The 18,543-nt window shown below is 39.8% G+C and overlaps 13 non-coding genes across 13 annotated transcripts; all 13 read left to right on the top strand.

The window, feature by feature from the left end:
• The first annotated feature begins 5,556 nt into the window (after nucleotides 1-5,556).
• trnat-ugu (transfer RNA threonine (anticodon UGU)) lies at nucleotides 5,557-5,629 on the top strand. Its single transcript has one exon. It is a non-coding gene; the product is annotated as a tRNA-Thr (tRNA).
• A 956-nt stretch (nucleotides 5,630-6,585) lies between these two features.
• Nucleotides 6,586-6,658, top strand: trnat-ugu (transfer RNA threonine (anticodon UGU)). The gene has a single exon. It is a non-coding gene; the product is annotated as a tRNA-Thr (tRNA).
• Nucleotides 6,659-7,615: 957 nt separating this feature from the next.
• Nucleotides 7,616-7,688, top strand: trnat-ugu (transfer RNA threonine (anticodon UGU)). Its single transcript has one exon. It is a non-coding gene; the product is annotated as a tRNA-Thr (tRNA).
• Nucleotides 7,689-8,641: 953 nt separating this feature from the next.
• trnat-ugu (transfer RNA threonine (anticodon UGU)) lies at nucleotides 8,642-8,714 on the top strand. The gene has a single exon. It is a non-coding gene; the product is annotated as a tRNA-Thr (tRNA).
• A 958-nt stretch (nucleotides 8,715-9,672) lies between these two features.
• On the top strand, nucleotides 9,673-9,745 carry trnat-ugu (transfer RNA threonine (anticodon UGU)). The gene has a single exon. It is a non-coding gene; the product is annotated as a tRNA-Thr (tRNA).
• Nucleotides 9,746-10,702: 957 nt separating this feature from the next.
• trnat-cgu (transfer RNA threonine (anticodon CGU)) lies at nucleotides 10,703-10,775 on the top strand. Its single transcript has one exon. It is a non-coding gene; the product is annotated as a tRNA-Thr (tRNA).
• A 954-nt stretch (nucleotides 10,776-11,729) lies between these two features.
• trnat-ugu (transfer RNA threonine (anticodon UGU)) lies at nucleotides 11,730-11,802 on the top strand. The gene has a single exon. It is a non-coding gene; the product is annotated as a tRNA-Thr (tRNA).
• A 957-nt stretch (nucleotides 11,803-12,759) lies between these two features.
• On the top strand, nucleotides 12,760-12,832 carry trnat-cgu (transfer RNA threonine (anticodon CGU)). Its single transcript has one exon. It is a non-coding gene; the product is annotated as a tRNA-Thr (tRNA).
• Nucleotides 12,833-13,786: 954 nt separating this feature from the next.
• Nucleotides 13,787-13,859, top strand: trnat-ugu (transfer RNA threonine (anticodon UGU)). The gene has a single exon. It is a non-coding gene; the product is annotated as a tRNA-Thr (tRNA).
• A 957-nt stretch (nucleotides 13,860-14,816) lies between these two features.
• Nucleotides 14,817-14,889, top strand: trnat-ugu (transfer RNA threonine (anticodon UGU)). Its single transcript has one exon. It is a non-coding gene; the product is annotated as a tRNA-Thr (tRNA).
• Nucleotides 14,890-15,845: 956 nt separating this feature from the next.
• Nucleotides 15,846-15,918, top strand: trnai-uau (transfer RNA isoleucine (anticodon UAU)). The gene has a single exon. It is a non-coding gene; the product is annotated as a tRNA-Ile (tRNA).
• Nucleotides 15,919-16,871: 953 nt separating this feature from the next.
• Nucleotides 16,872-16,944, top strand: trnat-ugu (transfer RNA threonine (anticodon UGU)). The gene has a single exon. It is a non-coding gene; the product is annotated as a tRNA-Thr (tRNA).
• A 957-nt stretch (nucleotides 16,945-17,901) lies between these two features.
• trnat-ugu (transfer RNA threonine (anticodon UGU)) lies at nucleotides 17,902-17,974 on the top strand. The gene has a single exon. It is a non-coding gene; the product is annotated as a tRNA-Thr (tRNA).
• The last annotated feature ends 569 nt before the right edge of the window (nucleotides 17,975-18,543 follow it).

Genomic DNA, 18,543 nt, shown 5'->3' with positions numbered 1-18,543 from the left:
AGACTACAAACTGTGCTCTGTGAGAATATCAAGAGGTGGTACCACAGCATCTTCGTACAATACTAGTAACTTGATAAAAAGATTGTATGGCATGTAAAAAGTATCTTTATAAAATGGTGTTTTGATTTGCACCATCACAAGTGACTCCAGCCACCAAAGCCAGAGTCCGGCAGACGGCACTGCACCATCAGGTCCGGGACCAGATGGCTTACGGACAGCTTTTACCCTAAGGCCATCAGGCTGCTGAATATCCAGTGCACTAGCATGTGGTTTGAACATACCTCTAAAACTCATAACTCCATGCACAGTCCCACCCCCACCCTATCAATCACATACAATGTGACCACCCAGTTCATTCTGCACCTTTTGCAATAGTCATGTAACTGATGTACCATCACACTATCAGCTGACACCTCAATCACCCTTTGTATTTTGTACCATTTGAATTACTCCTCGTTTACATCGTGTGTACACAGTATATTGCCTTTTTAATACTGCAATGAGGAAGTGTTAAACATCCAGCATCTGAATTCACCATCATACCTGTGCAAACATAATGTGATTTGATTGATTTGATAGATTTGAACCTGTGTGTCAGTTCTCAGATTCAGGCTGTAGGCAGCAAGGATTTATGCAGAGAGCTTCATCGGCCTGAACCCCTAATGAGGCCACTGGGTCTTGGTTGTTTTGTTGACTCTCATTAAACATGACCACAAACACACACCCTTTGCAAGTGTTTTTTTTTTTTCTTCATGTACAGAACCAAACCGAACCTGGTGATGTAGGCAGTCTTGTCTTGTCCACATGTGACAGTCTTCACAAGCACAAAGTCAGGAAACATTGCTTGAAAAAGTCATTTGCTTGAGTCGGAAACATTGCTTGAGTCAATGTCATTTGAAGTATACAAGTGATGATTCACCACTGTCCATAATACCCAGATAACCTTTCGCTTTCAGTCAGTACGTTTACATGGAGAACAATAATCCAATATTAACCCAATTAAGACAATACTCTGATTAAGAAACTAGCATGTAAACAGCAATTTTTAATTACCTTAATCTGATTAAAGTCATACTCGAAGTAAACACAAATCAAATTAAGACGTGGAGTACTCCTGTTTTAGTCGCATTATCGACGTGTATTATAGACATGTACACATCTTAATCACACTATTAACGTCGTGTGGGATTTTTCACCGCATTTTGCGACAGGACATGTACACACATGGCAGCGCTCAACCATTTTACGGCAAACGAGAGCATGGCCTCTATAGTAGGCGAAATACATGCATCTCGGCTACTATATAGAAGGTAAGTACAAGTTTTGGGACGCAGCCCAGGGCTTCGAGCAGTTGTCTATTAGCACCTATAGCATGACAAATAAGTAACTGCACTTCAAGCGTACGTAAAAAAATTTTAGTAAAAACACCCAAAACTGTACACAGTACCATATCGAAGACGAACTGTATGTCGATATGTGAAATTCTGGAGGGATGTCAGACGGTGTGGCACGGTGACGTAAGTATTCTAAAAGCGACTCATGTAAACACCTTAATCACAATATTGTCTTATTCAGAGTAAGGTCAATAATTAGTTTACTGCTGTCCATGTAAACGTAGTCAGTGTTAGCGTAGATCCACAGATTTGTTGAAATTCACAGCAAGCGGAAACTTTACTCAGAAGAGTTACATCCATTCCAAAAAATCTAAATACACAAGTTTAAATCAGATGCAACTACATTTATTTACATTCAGTCTGTTTTATGTGACACTGTGTAATGAGTAACAGCTACATCTGTAGTATTTTTCTTTTAACTAGATGCTTTCTTACTCAAGTAGATATTTGGATGCGAACGTTTATTTTTACTTATTTGTATTTGTTTCAGGTATTTGTTTCTTATTACTGGTACATTCAATTTTTACTAGACAACTCTGACAAGAACAAGTTATTATTATGAAAATACAAATGTTTTTAGAACATTGCAACATTAAGGCACATTTTGTTTTCAATAATGGATGATATTTAACTTAACTTAGCTATAACAAATCAGTCAAAATTATTTAATAAATATTAAATAAAGTTATTTTAAACTAAGATGAAGAATTTGCCATTTTTTAAGTTCTTGTCTTCCTTGTCTCTCTTATAGAAAGAAACAGTAATGCTGTTGAATGTAATACTGTATATTAGATCTACCAAAGTGTTTCACATTTTATTATTTTTATTTCATTGTCTATACCCTTGGGTCCTGAAAAACGGGGACAGTTTGTAATGCACAGTATATAGCATGAAAGTGAACTAAAAAAAAGAATTAGCTTCATGAAATGACATTGCACATGAGACAATGAACACAATTTACACAGAACCCGTTAAGACAATGATCTCTGATGGCCTGCCCAGTAGTTGCCACTGCTTTCGTCTGGCTAGAAAGTCACACTGTGCCGGCATTGCTTTGTTCTTGTGATGCGGACAGACGTGCTGGTATCTCCTTGCTAAAGGGCAGGCTTTGTTCACATTTATTCTAAAGGTTCGGCTGGAAATGGCCTGTGAAATTGCTTTCTGGGCCGGAGTTAATAACCAACAGCAGCTTCGCCAGTGCAAGTGGGCATCGTCAAAATAAAACTCATTCATATTCAGCAACTGCTGGTCAGGGTTGCAATGGATCTTTCTAACACTAAGCGTGCCATGAACTGGATAGGACACCATACCATAGCAGGGCATCAGGCACCCATGTATAGGTTATGATAACCAAATGTCAAGTAAAAATGTATTATATATATATATATATATATATATATATATATATATATATATATATATATATATATATATATATATATATATATATTATATATTTTTTTTCAGATAGCCTTTAAGAATGACAAAAGAAGAACATATTAAAATCATTTTCATGGCTGGTTTGGGAAGTTGTCTCAAAGTTGCAGTGGACTTTAACAGGAAACATGGCAAGCACATCACATACGACACTGTTACCAAACCTCTTAACAATTTCTAAAAGACTGAAAGTGTTGCGGACCAACCGAGAAGTGGACGTCCTTGAACATCCACTGAGGAAGGCACAACCAACATGGTGCTGGCAAACACAGTCCCCTCTGCAGTGCTTAATTTGTAAACAAGCAGGTTACAGAACACTAAGAGGGTAGTGCTCCAGCAAGTCTGGGGACATGCAAAAGGTCCCGTTCCCCAAATTTACAGATGCGTAAAAGTGCTTCTAGAATAGAGCTACAAATGAGATTAATTCTGGAGAAACCCCACTTACACTCCACTCGAGATTGATATGGTATTCACAGTAGCAAACAACTGCCTTGGTCCTTCTGGAACTTGATGTATTTGAGTTCCTGTACTCCCTAAAGTCCTGAAGGATTGTACGTGAGCTGTTAACTCCATTTAATTCCTGGCAGTTAATCTCACTTTCAAAGCTATGGGCATATATATTTATCCTCCTTGTAAGCGGTTCTAACAATCCTGGATGTGGTCTGTAATTGTTCAAACTGGGTATTAACCACACTATTTTCCAATGTCTTTTTGTTAGCCTCATCAAAGATGCTGGCTGCTGCTAAATGGGCCTTTGTACGAGCATGTGCAAAAGCTTTAATTTCTGAGCGCTCTTTGGCGTTTCATAATGTCAGTTGCAGTGGAAGTTACTGTGCAGGATATTCATTCTTTTGTTAAATTAATTCCCATTGTTTTCTCTGTCCCTAAAGAGTCTTTTTTTTTTTTTTTACTAGTTGCACAGAGAAATTCTTGAATTGGTCATCATTAGACAAATATAGTGTGTTTACTTAATTTTAAACCATATTTCTGTTGAGTCTTTTTCCGATGTTGGTGTGGGCCCACTGCTCTCTAAGTTGGTCTCCTCTCCACTGAACAAACCTCCACCAAAACCGTATTTCTCTTTACTTCACTAGTATCTCCTTCAACACATCAGGTTAGCATTATCACTGCTAGACGTGGGAACAGTCGCCAGTTTAAAAACATCCGATAATTAGGGCTGATTATATCCTGTCAATGAAAAGAGGGCAGGAAAACACGGTGATTTGGTGCTGTGTGTAAAGATGATGTCTCTTGTTTGGAATGACAACAAAATTGCAATAAAGAATAGAATAAAGAAAAAATAGAATAAAGTTTTTATTTGCATTTTTTTCAGAAATGTAGAATTATCCATCCATCTTCTATACCCCTTAATCCTTTTCAGGGTCACGGGGAAACCTGGAGCCTATCCCAGGGAGCATGGGGCACAAGGCGGGGTACACCCTGGACAGGGTGCCAATTCATCGCAGGGAACAATCACATACACATTCACACACCGATACATACACTACAGACACTTTGGACATGCCAATCAGCCTATCATGCATGTCTTTGGACTGGGGGAGGAAACAGGAGTGATCGCTTGACTGTTTTTTCTTCTTCGGCAAAAGCTTCTAAAGACGATGAACAGGTATTCATTTGGTCGTCACTACCTAAAAGCTTGACGTTGCTGCAAACTACCGTTCTTCTCTTTTTAACACTACAAATGCTGACTAAATTGTTAAATTAAGGAACCATTGCAAAGGTTCATGGCTCCGTGATTAGAGCATTGGTCTTATAAAACAGAGGTTGTGAGTTCACTCCTCACTGAGGCTGTTATGAGATGTTTTCAAAGCAGTCAGGAACTTAGAACCCTTGGTAATGAATCCAACAAGTCTCAAGCCCAAAATTCCTGCTTTTTTTGAATAAATGCACACCCTGTAGTGTGGATGTTGTTTAACTGATAGCGTGAACTGGTATTCAATTTGTCGTCACTACCTAAAAGGTAGACGTTGCTGTCCGCTACCGTTCTTCTCTTTTTAACACTGCAAATGCTGACTAAATTGTTATTGTTTGCAACACCTTTAAGCTTCAACAAAAAAGTGATCTATTTGATTTGCTCCAGCAAAAAAGTATTGCCTTACTGTAAACTATAACAGTCGTATGTAATCTTTAGCTATCATAATGACCGAGATGCCATACTGACACATGACAGGGGTTAGATGAAAAACAACTTTGACCAATCATGAAGACCAATGAGCGATCAATACCTATGCAAATATCCAATTAAGTCTTTTTTTTATTAACTGAAAGAATCGGGCACAACCACGACACCATCCAGGGAAAGTTAGTGACTGGGTAAAGAGGGCATTAGACCCAAAAGCAACCAAAAGGCCAAGGATAATTTAACATGCTGGAGAGATCCACAAGACATGTTGGAGATTCAGCAAACATGGGGGAAAAGGTTCTCTGGACTAAAAGAATTGTTTGGCCTTGATACAAAGTGCTACATTTGAAAGAAATCCAACGCCACTCAGTACTTGACAACACCGCCCCCACAGTGAAGCCTGATGGTGGTAGCACCATTGACAGTTACCCATTTCTTAACCTAAAGATTTTATTTACATTGTGCCTGCTAGTTGACTATGATCAGTTACAACTATATGTCAACTTTTCTCTCCTTGTAATTCCGTTGGCTTGACTGGGATATGTGCCACATTTTGGTTTCACCCCAAGTAGTAATCTGCAAGGCTTCATAGCTCAGTGGTTAGAGCACTGGTCTTGTAAACCAGAGGTCGTGAGCTCAATCCTCACTGGAGCCTTTAGTGGATGTTTTCAAAGTACAAAGATTCTCAGGAGCTTGCAACACTTGCTTGTGTGTCCAATGAATCTCAAGATTAAATTTCCTAGTTCTTCGAATAAATGGACAGCGTTTAGTGTTGGTGTTGTCTTATTGATCGCTTCACAGTTTTTTCCACTTCAAGCGTCTGATGCGCGTGAACTGGTATTCAATTTGTCGTCACTACCTAAAAGGTAGACGTTGCTGTCCGCTACCGTTCTTCTCTTTTTAACACTGCAAATGCTGACTAAATTGTTATTGTTTGCAACACCTTTAAGCTTCAACAAAAAAGTGATCTATTTGATTTGCTCCAGCAAAAAAGTATTGCCTTACTGTAAACTATAACAGTCGTATGTAATCTTTAGCTATCATAATGACCGAGATGCCATACTGACACATGACAGGGGTTAGATGAAAAACAACTTTGACCAATCATGAAGACCAATGAGCGATCAAAACCTATGCAAATATCCAATTAAGTCTTTTTTTTATTAACTGAAAGATTCGGGCACAACCACGACACCATCCAGGGAAAGTTAGTGACTGGTAAAGAGGGCATTAGACCCAAAAGCAACCAAAAGGCCAAGGATAATTTAACATGCTGGAGAGATCCACAAGACATGTTGGAGATTCAGCAAACATGGGGGAAAAAGGTTCTCTGGACTAAAAGAATTGTTTGGCCTTGATACAAAGTGCTACATTTGAAAGAAATCCAACGCCACTCATTACTTGACAACACCATCCCCACAGTGAAGCCTGATGGTGGTAGCACCATTGACAGTTACCCATTTCTTAACCAAAAGATTTTATTTACATTGTGCCTGCTAGTTGACTATGATCAATTACAACTATATGTCAACTTTTCTCTCCTTCTAATTCCGTTGGCTTGACTGGGATATGTGCCTCATTTTGGTTTCTCGCCCAAGTAGCAATCTGCAAGGCTTCATAGCTCAGTGGTTAGAGCACTGGTCTTGTAAGCCAGAGGTCGTGAGCTCAATCCTCACTGGAGCCTTTAGGGGATGTTTTCAAAGTACAAAGATTCTCAGGAGCTTACAACACTTGCTTGTGTGTCCAATGATTCTCAAGAGCAAATTTCCTAGTTCTTTGAATAAATGGACACCCTTTAGTGTGGGTGTTGTCTCATTGATCGCTTGACTGTTTTTTCTACTTCAAACGTCTGAAGAGCGTGAACTGGTATTCAATTTGTCGTCACTACCTAAAAGGTAGACGTTGCTGTCCGCTACCGTTCTTCTCTTTTTAACACTGCAAATGCTGACTAAATTGTTATTGTTTGCAACACCTTTAAGCTTCAACAAAAAAGTGATCTATTTGATTTGCTCCAGCAAAAAAGTATTGCCTTACTGTAAACTATAACAGTCGTATGTAATCTTTAGCTATCATAATGACCGAGATGCCATACTGACACATGACAGGGGTTAGATGAAAAACAACTTTGACCAATCATGAAGACCAATGAGCGATCAATACCTATGCAAATATCCAATTAAGTCTTTTTTTTATTAACTGAAAGAATCGGGCACAACCACGACACCATCCAGGGAAAGTTAGTGACTGGGTAAAGAGGGCATTAGACCCAAAAGCAACCAAAAGGCCAAGGATAATTTAACATGCTGGAGAGATCCACAAGACATGTTGGAGATTCAGCAAACATGGGGGAAAAGGGTTCTCTGGACTAAAAGAATTGTTTGGCCTTGATACAAAGTGCTACATTTGAAAGAAATCCAACGCCACTCAGTACTTGACAACACCGCCCCCACAGTGAAGCCTGATGGTGGTAGCACCATTGACAGTTACCCATTTCTTAACCTAAAGATTTTATTTACATTGTGCCTGCTAGTTGACTATGATCAGTTACAACTATATGTCAACTTTTCTCTCCTTGTAATTCCGTTGGCTTGACTGGGATATGTGCCACATTTTGGTTTCTCGCCCAAGTAGTAATCCGCAAGGCTTCATAGCTCAGTGGTTAGAGCACTGGCCTTGTAAACCAGAGGTCGTGAGCTCAATCCTCACTGGAGCCTTTAGTGGATGTTTTCAAAGTACAAAGATTCTCAGGAGCTTGCAACACTTGCTTGTGTGTCCAATGAATCTCAAGATTAAATTTCCTACTTCTTCGAATAAATGGACAGCGTTTAGTGTTGGTGTTGTCTTATTGATCGCTTCACAGTTTTTTCCACTTCAGGCGTCTGATGCGCGTGAACTGGTATTCAATTTGTCGTCACTACCTAAAAGGTAGACGTTGCTGTCCGCTACCGTTCTTCTCTTTTTAACACTGCAAATGCTGACTAAATTGTTATTGTTTGCAACACCTTTAAGCTTCAACAAAAAAGTGATCTATTTGATTTGCTCCAGCAAAAAAGTATTGCCTTACTGTAAACTATAACAGTCGTATGTAATCTTTAGCTATCATAATGACCGAGATGCCATACTGACACATGACAGGGGTTAGATGAAAAACAACTTTGACCAATCATGAAGACCAATGAGCGATCAAAACCTATGCAAATATCCAATTAAGTCTTTTTTTTATTAACTGAAAGATTCGGGCACAACCACGACACCATCCAGGGAAAGTTAGTGACTGGTAAAGAGGGCATTAGACCCAAAAGCAACCAAAAGGCCAAGGATAATTTAACATGCTGGAGAGATCCACAAGACATGTTGGAGATTCAGCAAACATGGGGGAAAAAGGTTCTCTGGACTAAAAGAATTGTTTGGCCTTGATACAAAGTGCTACATTTGAAAGAAATCCAACGCCACTCATTACTTGACAACACCATCCCCACAGTGAAGCCTGATGGTGGTAGCACCATTGACAGTTACCCATTTCTTAACCAAAAGATTTTATTTACATTGTGTCTGCTAGTCGACTATTTTCAATTACAACTATATGTCAACTTTTCTCTCCTAATTCTGTTGGCTTGACTGGGATATGTGCCTCATTTTGGCTTCTCAACCAGATTGATTACCGCAAGGCTTCATAGCTCAGTGGCTAGAGCACTGGTCTTGTAAACCAGGGGTCGTGAGCTCAATCTTCACTGAGGCCTTTATGGGTAGTATCCAAACAACATAGATCCTCAGGAGCTTGCAAAGGTTGCTTGTGTGTCCAATGATTCTCAAGAATAAGTTTCCTAGTTCTTTGAATAAATGGACAGTGTTTAGTGTGGGTGTTGTCTTATTGATCGCTTCACAGTTTTTTCCACTTCAAGCGTCTGATGCGCGTGAACTGGTATTCAATTTGTCGTCACTACCTAAAAGGTAGACGTTGCTGTCCGCTACCGTTCTTCTCTTTTTAACACTGCAAATGCTGACTAAATTGTTATTGTTTGCAACGCCTTTAAGCTTCAACAAAAAAGTGATCTATTTGATTTGCTCCAGCAAAAAAGTATTGCCTTACTGTAAACTATAACAGTCGTATGTAATCTTTAGCTATCATAATGACCGAGATGCCATACTGACACATGACAGGGGTTAGATGAAAAACAACTTTGACCAATCATGAAGACCAATGAGCGAACAAAACCTATGCAAATATCCAATTAAGTATTTTTTTTTATTAACTGAAAGAATCGGGCACAACCACAACACCATCCAGGGAAAGTTAGTGACTGGGTAAAGAGGGCATTAGACCCAAAAGCAACCAAAAGGCCAAGGATAATTTAACATGCTGGAGAGATCCACAAGACATGTTGGAGATTCAACAAACATGGGGGAAAAAGGTTCTCTGGACTAAAAGAATTGTTTGGCCTTGATACAAAGTGCTACATTTGAAAGAAATCCAACGCCACTCAGTACTTGACATCACCGCCCCCACAGTGAAACCTGATGGTGGTAGCACCATTGACAGTTACCCATTTCTTAACCAAAAGATTTTATTTACATTGTGCCTGCTAGTTGACTATGATCAATTACAACTATATGTCAACTTTTCTCTCCTTCTAATTCCGTTGGCTTGACTGGGATATGTGCCTCATTTTGGTTTCTCGCCCAAGTAGCAATCTGCAAGGCTTCATAGCTCAGTGGTTAGAGCACTGGTCTTGTAAACCAGAGGTCGTGAGCTCAATCCTCACTGGAGCCTTTAGGGGATGTTTTCAAAGTACAAAGATTCTCAGGAGCTTACAACACTTGCTTGTGTGTCCAATGATTCTCAAGAGCAAATTTCCTAGTTCTTTGAATAAATGGACACCCTTTAGTGTGGGTGTTGTCTTATTGATCGCTTGACTGTTTTTTCTACTTCAAACGTCTGAAGAGCGTGAACTGGTATTCAATTTGTCGTCACTACCTAAAAGGTAGACGTTGCTGTCCGCTACCGTTCTTCTCTTTTTAACACTGCAAATGCTGACTAAATTGTTATTGTTTGCAACACCTTTAAGCTTCAACAAAAAAGTGATCTATTTGATTTGCTCCAGCAAAAAAGTATTGCCTTACTGTAAACTATAACAGTCGTATGTAATCTTTAGCTATCATAATGACCGAGATGCCATACTGACACATGACAGGGGTTAGATGAAAAACAACTTTGACCAATCATGAAGACCAATGAGCGATCAAAACCTATGCAAATATCCAATTAAGTCTTTTTTTTATTAACTGAAAGAATCGGGCACAACCACGACACCATCCAGGGAAAGTTAGTGACTGGGTAAAGAGGGCATTAGACCCAAAAGCAACCAAAAGGCCAAGGATAATTTAACATGCTGGAGAGATCCACAAGACATGTTGGAGATTCAACAAACATGGGGGAAAAAGGTTCTCTGGACTAAAAGAATTGTTTGGCCTTGATACAAAGTGCTACATTTGAAAGAAATCCAACGCCACTCAGTACTTGACAACACCGCCCCCACAGTGAAACCTGATGGTGGTAGCACCATTGACAGTTACCCATTTCTTAACCAAAAGATTTTATTTACATTGTGCCTGCTAGTTGACTATGATCAATTACAACTATATGTCAACTTTTCTCTCCTTCTAATTCCGTTGGCTTGACTGGGATATGTGCCTCATTTTGGTTTCTCGCCCAAGTAGCAATCTGCAAGGCTTCATAGCTCAGTGGTTAGAGCACTGGTCTCGTAAACCAGAGGTCGTGAGCTCAATCCTCACTGGAGCCTTTAGGGGATGTTTTCAAAGTACAAAGATTCTCAGGAGCTTACAACACTTGCTTGTGTGTCCAATGATTCTCAAGAGCAAATTTCCTAGTTCTTTGAATAAATGGACACCCTTTAGTGTGGGTGTTGTCTTATTGATCGCTTGACTGTTTTTTCTACTTCAAACGTCTGAAGAGCGTGAACTGGTATTCAATTTGTCGTCACTACCTAAAAGGTAGACGTTGCTGTCCGCTACCGTTCTTCTCTTTTTAACACTGCAAATGCTGACTAAATTGTTATTGTTTGCAACACCTTTAAGCTTCAACAAAAAAGTGATCTATTTGATTTGCTCCAGCAAAAAAGTATTGCCTTACTGTAAACTATAACAGTCGTATGTAATCTTTAGCTATCATAATGACCGAGATGCCATACTGACACATGACAGGGGTTAGATGAAAAACAACTTTGACCAATCATGAAGACCAATGAGCGATCAAAACCTATGCAAATATCCAATTAAGTCTTTTTTTTATTAACTGAAAGAATCGGGCACAACCACGACACCATCCAGGGAAAGTTAGTGACTGGGTAAAGAGGGCATTAGACCCAAAAGCAACCAAAAGGCCAAGGATAATTTAACATGCTGGAGAGATCCACAAGACATGTTGGAGATTCAACAAACATGGGGGAAAAAGGTTCTCTGGACTAAAAGAATTGTTTGGCCTTGATACAAAGTGCTACATTTGAAAGAAATCCAACGCCACTCAGTACTTGACAACACCGCCCCCACAGTGAAACCTGATGGTGGTAGCACCATTGACAGTTACCCATTTCTTAACCAAAAGATTTTATTTACATTGTGTCTGCTAGTCGACTATTTTCAATTACAACTATATGTCAACTTTTCTCTCCTAATTCTGTTGGCTTGACTGGGATATGTGCCTCATTTTGGCTTCTCAACCAGATTGATTACCGCAAGGCTTCATAGCTCAGTGGCTAGAGCACTGGTCTTGTAAACCAGGGGTCGTGAGTTCAATCCTCACTGAGGCCTTTATGGGTAGTATCCAAACAACATAGATCCTCAGGAGCTTGCAACGGTTGCTTGTGTGTCCAATGATTCTCAAGACTAAGTTTCCTAGTTCTTTGAATAAATGGACAGCGTTTAGTGTGGGTGTTGTCTTATTGATCGCTTCACAGTTTTTTCCACTTCAAGCGTCTGATGCGCGTGAACTGGTATTCAATTTGTCGTCACTACCTAAAAGGTAGACGTTGCTGTCCGCTACCGTTCTTCTCTTTTTAACACTGCAAATGCTGACTAAATTGTTATTGTTTGCAACGCCTTTAAGCTTCAACAAAAAAGTGATCTATTTGATTTGCTCCAGCAAAAAAGTATTGCCTTACTGTAAACTATAACAGTCGTATGTAATCTTTAGCTATCATAATGACCGAGATGCCATACTGACACATGACAGGGGTTAGATGAAAAACAACTTTGACCAATCATGAAGACCAATGAGCGAACAAAACCTATGCAAATATCCAATTAAGTCTTTTTTTTATTAACTGAAAGAATCGGGCACAACCACAACACCATCCAGGGAAAGTTAGTGACTGGGTAAAGAGGGCATTAGACCCAAAAGCAACCAAAAGGCCAAGGATAATTTAACATGCTGGAGAGATCCACAAGACATGTTGGAGATTCAACAAACATGGGGGAAAAAGGTTCTCTGGACTAAAAGAATTGTTTGGCCTTGATACAAAGTGCTACATTTGAACGAAATCCAACGCCACTCAGTACTTGACAACACCGCCCCCACAGTGAAGCCTGATGGTGGTAGCACCATTGACAGTTACCCATTTCTTAACCAAAAGATTTTATTTACATTGTGCCTGCTAGTTGACTATGATCAATTACAACTATATGTCAACTTTTCTCTCCTTCTAATTCCGTTGGCTTGACTGGGATATGTGCCTCATTTTGGTTTCTCGCCCAAACAGCAATCTGCAAGGCTTCATAGCTCAGTGGTTAGAGCACTGGTCTCGTAAACCAGAGGTCGTGAGCTCAATCCTCACTGGAGCCTTTAGGGGATGTTTTCAAAGTACAAAGATTCTCAGGAGCTTACAACACTTGCTTGTGTGTCCAATGATTCTCAAGAGCAAATTTCCTAGTTCTTTGAATAAATGGACACCCTTTAGTGTGGGTGTTGTCTTATTGATCGCTTGACTGTTTTTTCTACTTCAAACGTCTGAAGAGCGTGAACTGGTATTCAATTTGTCGTCACTACCTAAAAGGTAGACGTTGCTGTCCGCTACCGTTCTTCTCTTTTTAACACTGCAAATGCTGACTAAATTGTTATTGTTTGCAACACCTTTAAGCTTCAACAAAAAAGTGATCTATTTGATTTGCTCCAGCAAAAAAGTATTGCCTTACTGTAAACTATAACAGTCGTATGTAATCTTTAGCTATCATAATGACCGAGATGCCATACTGACACATGACAGGGGTTAGATGAAAAACAACTTTGACCAATCATGAAGACCAATGAGCGATCAAAACCTATGCAAATATCCAATTAAGTCTTTTTTTTATTAACTGAAAGAATCGGGCACAACCACGACACCATCCAGGGAAAGTTAGTGACTGGGTAAAGAGGGCATTAGACCCAAAAGCAACCAAAAGGCCAAGGATAATTTAACATGCTGGAGAGATCCACAAGACATGTTGGAGATTCAACAAACATGGGGGAAAAAGGTTCTCTGGACTAAAAGAATTGTTTGGCCTTGATACAAAGTGCTACATTTGAAAGAAATCCAACGCCACTCAGTACTTGACAACACCGCCCCCACAGTGAAACCTGATGGTGGTAGCACCATTGACAGTTACCCATTTCTTAACCAAAAGATTTTATTTACATTGTGCCTGCTAGTTGACTATGATCAATTACAACTATATGTCAACTTTTCTCTCCTAATTCTGTTGGCTTGACTGGGATATGTGCCTCATTTTGGCTTCTCAACCAGATTGATCACCACAAGGCTTCATAGCTCAGTGGCTAGAGCACTGGTCTTGTAAACCAGGGGTCGTGAGTTCAATCCTCACTGAGGCCTTTATGGGTAGTATCCAAAAAACAAAGATCCTCAGGAGCTTGCAATGCTTGCTTGTGTGTCCAATGATTCTCAAGAGTAAGTTTCCTAGTTCTTTGAATAAATGGACAGCGTTTAGTGTGGGTGTTGTCTTATTGATCGCTTCACAGTTTTTTCCACTTCAAGCGTCTGATGCGCGTGAACTGGTATTCAATTTGTCGTCACTACCTAAAAGGTAGACGTTGCTGTCCGCTACCGTTCTTCTCTTTTTAACACTGCAAATGCTGACTAAATTGTTATTGTTTGCAACGCCTTTAAGCTTCAACAAAAAAGTGATCTACTTGATTTGCTCCAGCAAAAAAGTATTGCCTTACTGTAAACTATAACAGTCGTATGTAATCTTTAGCTATCATAATGACCGAGATGCCATACTGACACATGACAGGGGTTAGATGAAAAACAACTTTGACCAATCATGAAGACCAATGAGCGAACAAAACCTATGCAAATATCCAATTAAGTCTTTTTTTTATTAACTGAAAGAATCGGGCACAACCACAACACCATCCAGGGAAAGTTAGTGACTGGGTAAAGAGGGCATTAGACCCAAAAGCAACCAAAAGGCCAAGGATAATTTAACATGCTGGAGAGATCCACAAGACATGTTGGAGATTCAACAAACATGGGGGAAAAAGGTTCTCTGGACTAAAAGAATTGTTTGGCCTTGATACAAAGTGCTACATTTGAAAGAAATCCAACGCCACTCAGTACTTGACAACACCGCCCCCACAGTGAAGCCTGATGGTGGTAGCACCATTGACAGTTACCCATTTCTTAACCTAAAGATTTTATTTACATTGTGCCTGCTAGTTGACTATGATCAGTTACAACTATATGTCAACTTTTCTCTCCTTGTAATTCCGTTGGCTTGACTGGGATATGTGCCACATTTTGGTTTCTCGCCCAAGTAGTAATCCGCAAGGCTTCATAGCTCAGTGGTTAGAGCACTGGCCTTGTAAACCAGAGGTCGTGAGCTCAATCCTCACTGGAGCCTTTAGTGGATGTTTTCAAAGTACAAAGATTCTCAGGAGCTTGCAACACTTGCTTGTGTGTCCAATGAATCTCAAGATTAAATTTCCTAGTTCTTTCGAATAAATGGACAGCGTTTAGTGTGGGTGTTGTCTTATTGATCGCTTCACAGTTTTTTCCACTTCAAGGCGTCTGAAGCGCGTGAACTGGTATTCAATTTGTCGTCACTACCTAAAAGGTAGACGTTGCTGTCCGCTACCGTTCTTCTCTTTTTAACACTGCAAATGCTGACTAAATTGTTATTGTTTGCAACACCTTTAAGCTTCAACAAAAAAGTGATCTATTTGATTTGCTCCAGCAAAAAAGTATTGCCTTACTGTAAACTATAACAGTCGTATGTAATCTTTAGCTATCATAATGACCGAGATGCCATACTGACACATGACAGGGGTTAGATGAAAAACAACTTTGACCAATCATGAAGACCAATGAGCGATCAAAACCTATGCAAATATCCAATTAAGTCTTTTTTTTATTAACTGAAAGAATCGGGCACAACCACGACACCATCCAGGGAAAGTTAGTGACTGGGTAAAGAGGGCATTAGACCCAAAAGCAACCAAAAGGCCAAGGATAATTTAACATGCTGGAGAGATCCACAAGACATGTTGGAGATTCAACAAACATGGGGGAAAAAGGTTCTCTGGACTAAAAGAATTGTTTGGCCTTGATACAAAGTGCTACATTTGAAAGAAATCCAACGCCACTCAGTACTTGACAACACCGCCCCCACAGTGAAACCTGATGGTGGTAGCACCATTGACAGTTACCCATTTCTTAACCAAAAGATTTTATTTACATTGTGCCTGCTAGTTGACTATGATCAATTACAACTATATGTCAACTTTTCTCTCCTAATTCTGTTGGCTTGACTGGGATATGTGCCTCATTTTGGCTTCTCAACCAGATCGATCACCACAAGGCTTCATAGCTCAGTGGCTAGAGCACTGGTCTTATAAACCAGGGGTCGTGAGTTCAATCCTCACTGAGGCCTTTATGGGTAGTATCCAAAAAACAAAGATCCTCAGGAGCTTGCAATGCTTGCTTGTGTGTCCAATGATTCTCAAGAGTAAGTTTCCTAGTTCTTTGAATAAATGGACAGCGTTTAGTGTGGGTGTTGTCTTATTGATCGCTTCACAGTTTTTTCCACTTCAAGCGTCTGATGCGCGTGAACTGGTATTCAATTTGTCGTCACTACCTAAAAGGTAGACGTTGCTGTCCGCTACCGTTCTTCTCTTTTTAACACTGCAAATGCTGACTAAATTGTTATTGTTTGCAACACCTTTAAGCTTCAACAAAAAAGTGATCTATTTTATTTGCTCCAGCAAAAAAGTATTGCCTTATTGTAAACTATAACAGTCGTATGTAATCTTTAGCTATCATAATGACCGAGATGCCATACTGACACATGACAGGGGTTAGATGAAAAACAACTTTGACCAATCATGAAGACCAATGAGCGAACAAAACCTATGCAAATATCCAATTAAGTCTTTTTTTTATTAACTGAAAGAATCGGGCACAACCACAACACCATCCAGGGAAAGTTAGTGACTGGTAAAGAGGGCATTAGACCCAAAAGCAACCAAAAGGCCAAGGATAATTTAACATGCTGGAGAGATCCACAAGACATGTTGGAGATTCAGCAAACATGGGGGAAAAAGGTTCTCTGGACTAAAAGAATTGTTTGGCCTTGATACAAAGTGCTACATTTGAAAGAAATCCAACGCCACTCATTACTTGACAACACCATCCCCACAGTGAAGCCTGATGGTGGTAGCACCATTGACAGTTACCCATTTCTTAACCAAAAGATTTTATTTACATTGTGTCTGCTAGTCGACTATTTTCAATTACAACTATATGTCAACTTTTCTCTCCTAATTCTGTTGGCTTGACTGGGATATGTGCCTCATTTTGGCTTCTCAACCAGATTGATTACCGCAAGGCTTCATAGCTCAGTGGCTAGAGCACTGGTCTTGTAAACCAGGGGTCGTGAGTTCAATCCTCACTGAGGCCTTTATGGGTAGTATCCAAACAACATAGATGCTCAGGAGCTTGCAACGGTTGCTTGTGTGTCCAATGATTCTCAAGACTAAGTTTCCTAGTTCTTTGAATAAATGGACAGTGTTTAGTGTGGGTGTTGTCTTATTGATCGCTTCACAGTTTTTTCCACTTCAAGCGTCTGATGCGCGTGAACTGGTATTCAATTTGTCGTCACTACCTAAAAGGTAGACGTTGCTGTCCGCTACCGTTCTTCTCTTTTTAACACTGCAAATGCTGACTAAATTGTTATTGTTTGCAACGCCTTTAAGCTTCAACAAAAAAGTGATCTATTTGATTTGCTCCAGCAAAAAAGTATTGCCTTACTGTAAACTATAACAGTCGTATGTAATCTTTAGCTATCATAATGACCGAGATGCCATACTGACACATGACAGGGGTTAGATGAAAAACAACTTTGACCAATCATGAAGACCAATGAGCGAACAAAACCTATGCAAATATCCAATTAAGTCTTTTTTTTATTAACTGAAAGAATCGGGCACAACCACGACACCATCCAGGGAAAGTTAGTGACTGGGTAAAGAGGGCATTAGACCCAAAAGCAACCAAAAGGCCAAGGATAATTTAACATGCTGGAGAGATCCACAAGACATGTTGGAGATTCAACAAACATGGGGGAAAAAGGTTCTCTGGACTAAAAGAATTGTTTGGCCTTGATACAAAGTGCTACATTTGAAAGAAATCCAACGCCACTCAGTACTTGACAACACCGCCCCCACAGTGAAACCTGATGGTGGTAGCACCATTGACAGTTACCCATTTCTTAACCAAAAGATTTTATTTACATTGTGCCTGCTAGTTGACTATGATCAATTACAACTATATGTCAACTTTTCTCTCCTTCTAATTCCGTTGGCTTGACTGGGATATGTGCCTCATTTTGGTTTCTCGCCCAAGTAGCAATCTGCAAGGCTTCATAGCTCAGTGGTTAGAGCACTGGTCTTGTAAACCAGAGATCGTGAGCTCAATCCTCACTGGAGCCTTTAGGGGATGTTTTCAAAGTACAAAGATTCTCAGGAGCTTACAACACTTGCTTGTGTGTCCAATGATTCTCAAGAGCAAATTTCCTAGTTCTTTGGATAAATGGACACCCTTTAGTGTGGGTGTTGTCTTATTGATCGCTTGACTGTTTTTTCTACTTCAAACGTCTGAAGAGCGTGAACTGGTATTCAATTTGTCGTCACTACCTAAAAGGTAGACGTTGCTGTCCGCTACCGTTCTTCTCTTTTTAACACTGCAAATGCTGACTAAATTGTTATTGTTTGCAACACCTTTAAGCTTCAACAAAAAAGTGATCTATTTGATTTGCTCCAGCAAAAAAGTATTGCCTTACTGTAAACTATAACAGTCGTATGTAATCTTTAGCTATCATAATGACCGAGATGCCATACTGACACATGACAGGGGTTAGATGAAAAACAACTTTGACCAATCATGAAGACCAATGAGCGATCAAAACCTATGCAAATATCCAATTAAGTCTTTTTTTTATTAACTGAAAGAATCGGGCACAACCACGACACCATCCAGGGAAAGTTAGTGACTGGGTAAA

The sequence above is a fragment of the Ictalurus furcatus genome, chromosome 7 (genome assembly GCF_023375685.1).
Source record: "Ictalurus furcatus strain D&B chromosome 7, Billie_1.0, whole genome shotgun sequence".
NCBI lineage: Eukaryota > Metazoa > Chordata > Actinopteri > Siluriformes > Ictaluridae > Ictalurus > Ictalurus furcatus.
The sequence above is the reverse complement of the archived record's forward strand: the minus strand, read 5'-3'. Positions and strand labels throughout refer to the sequence as shown.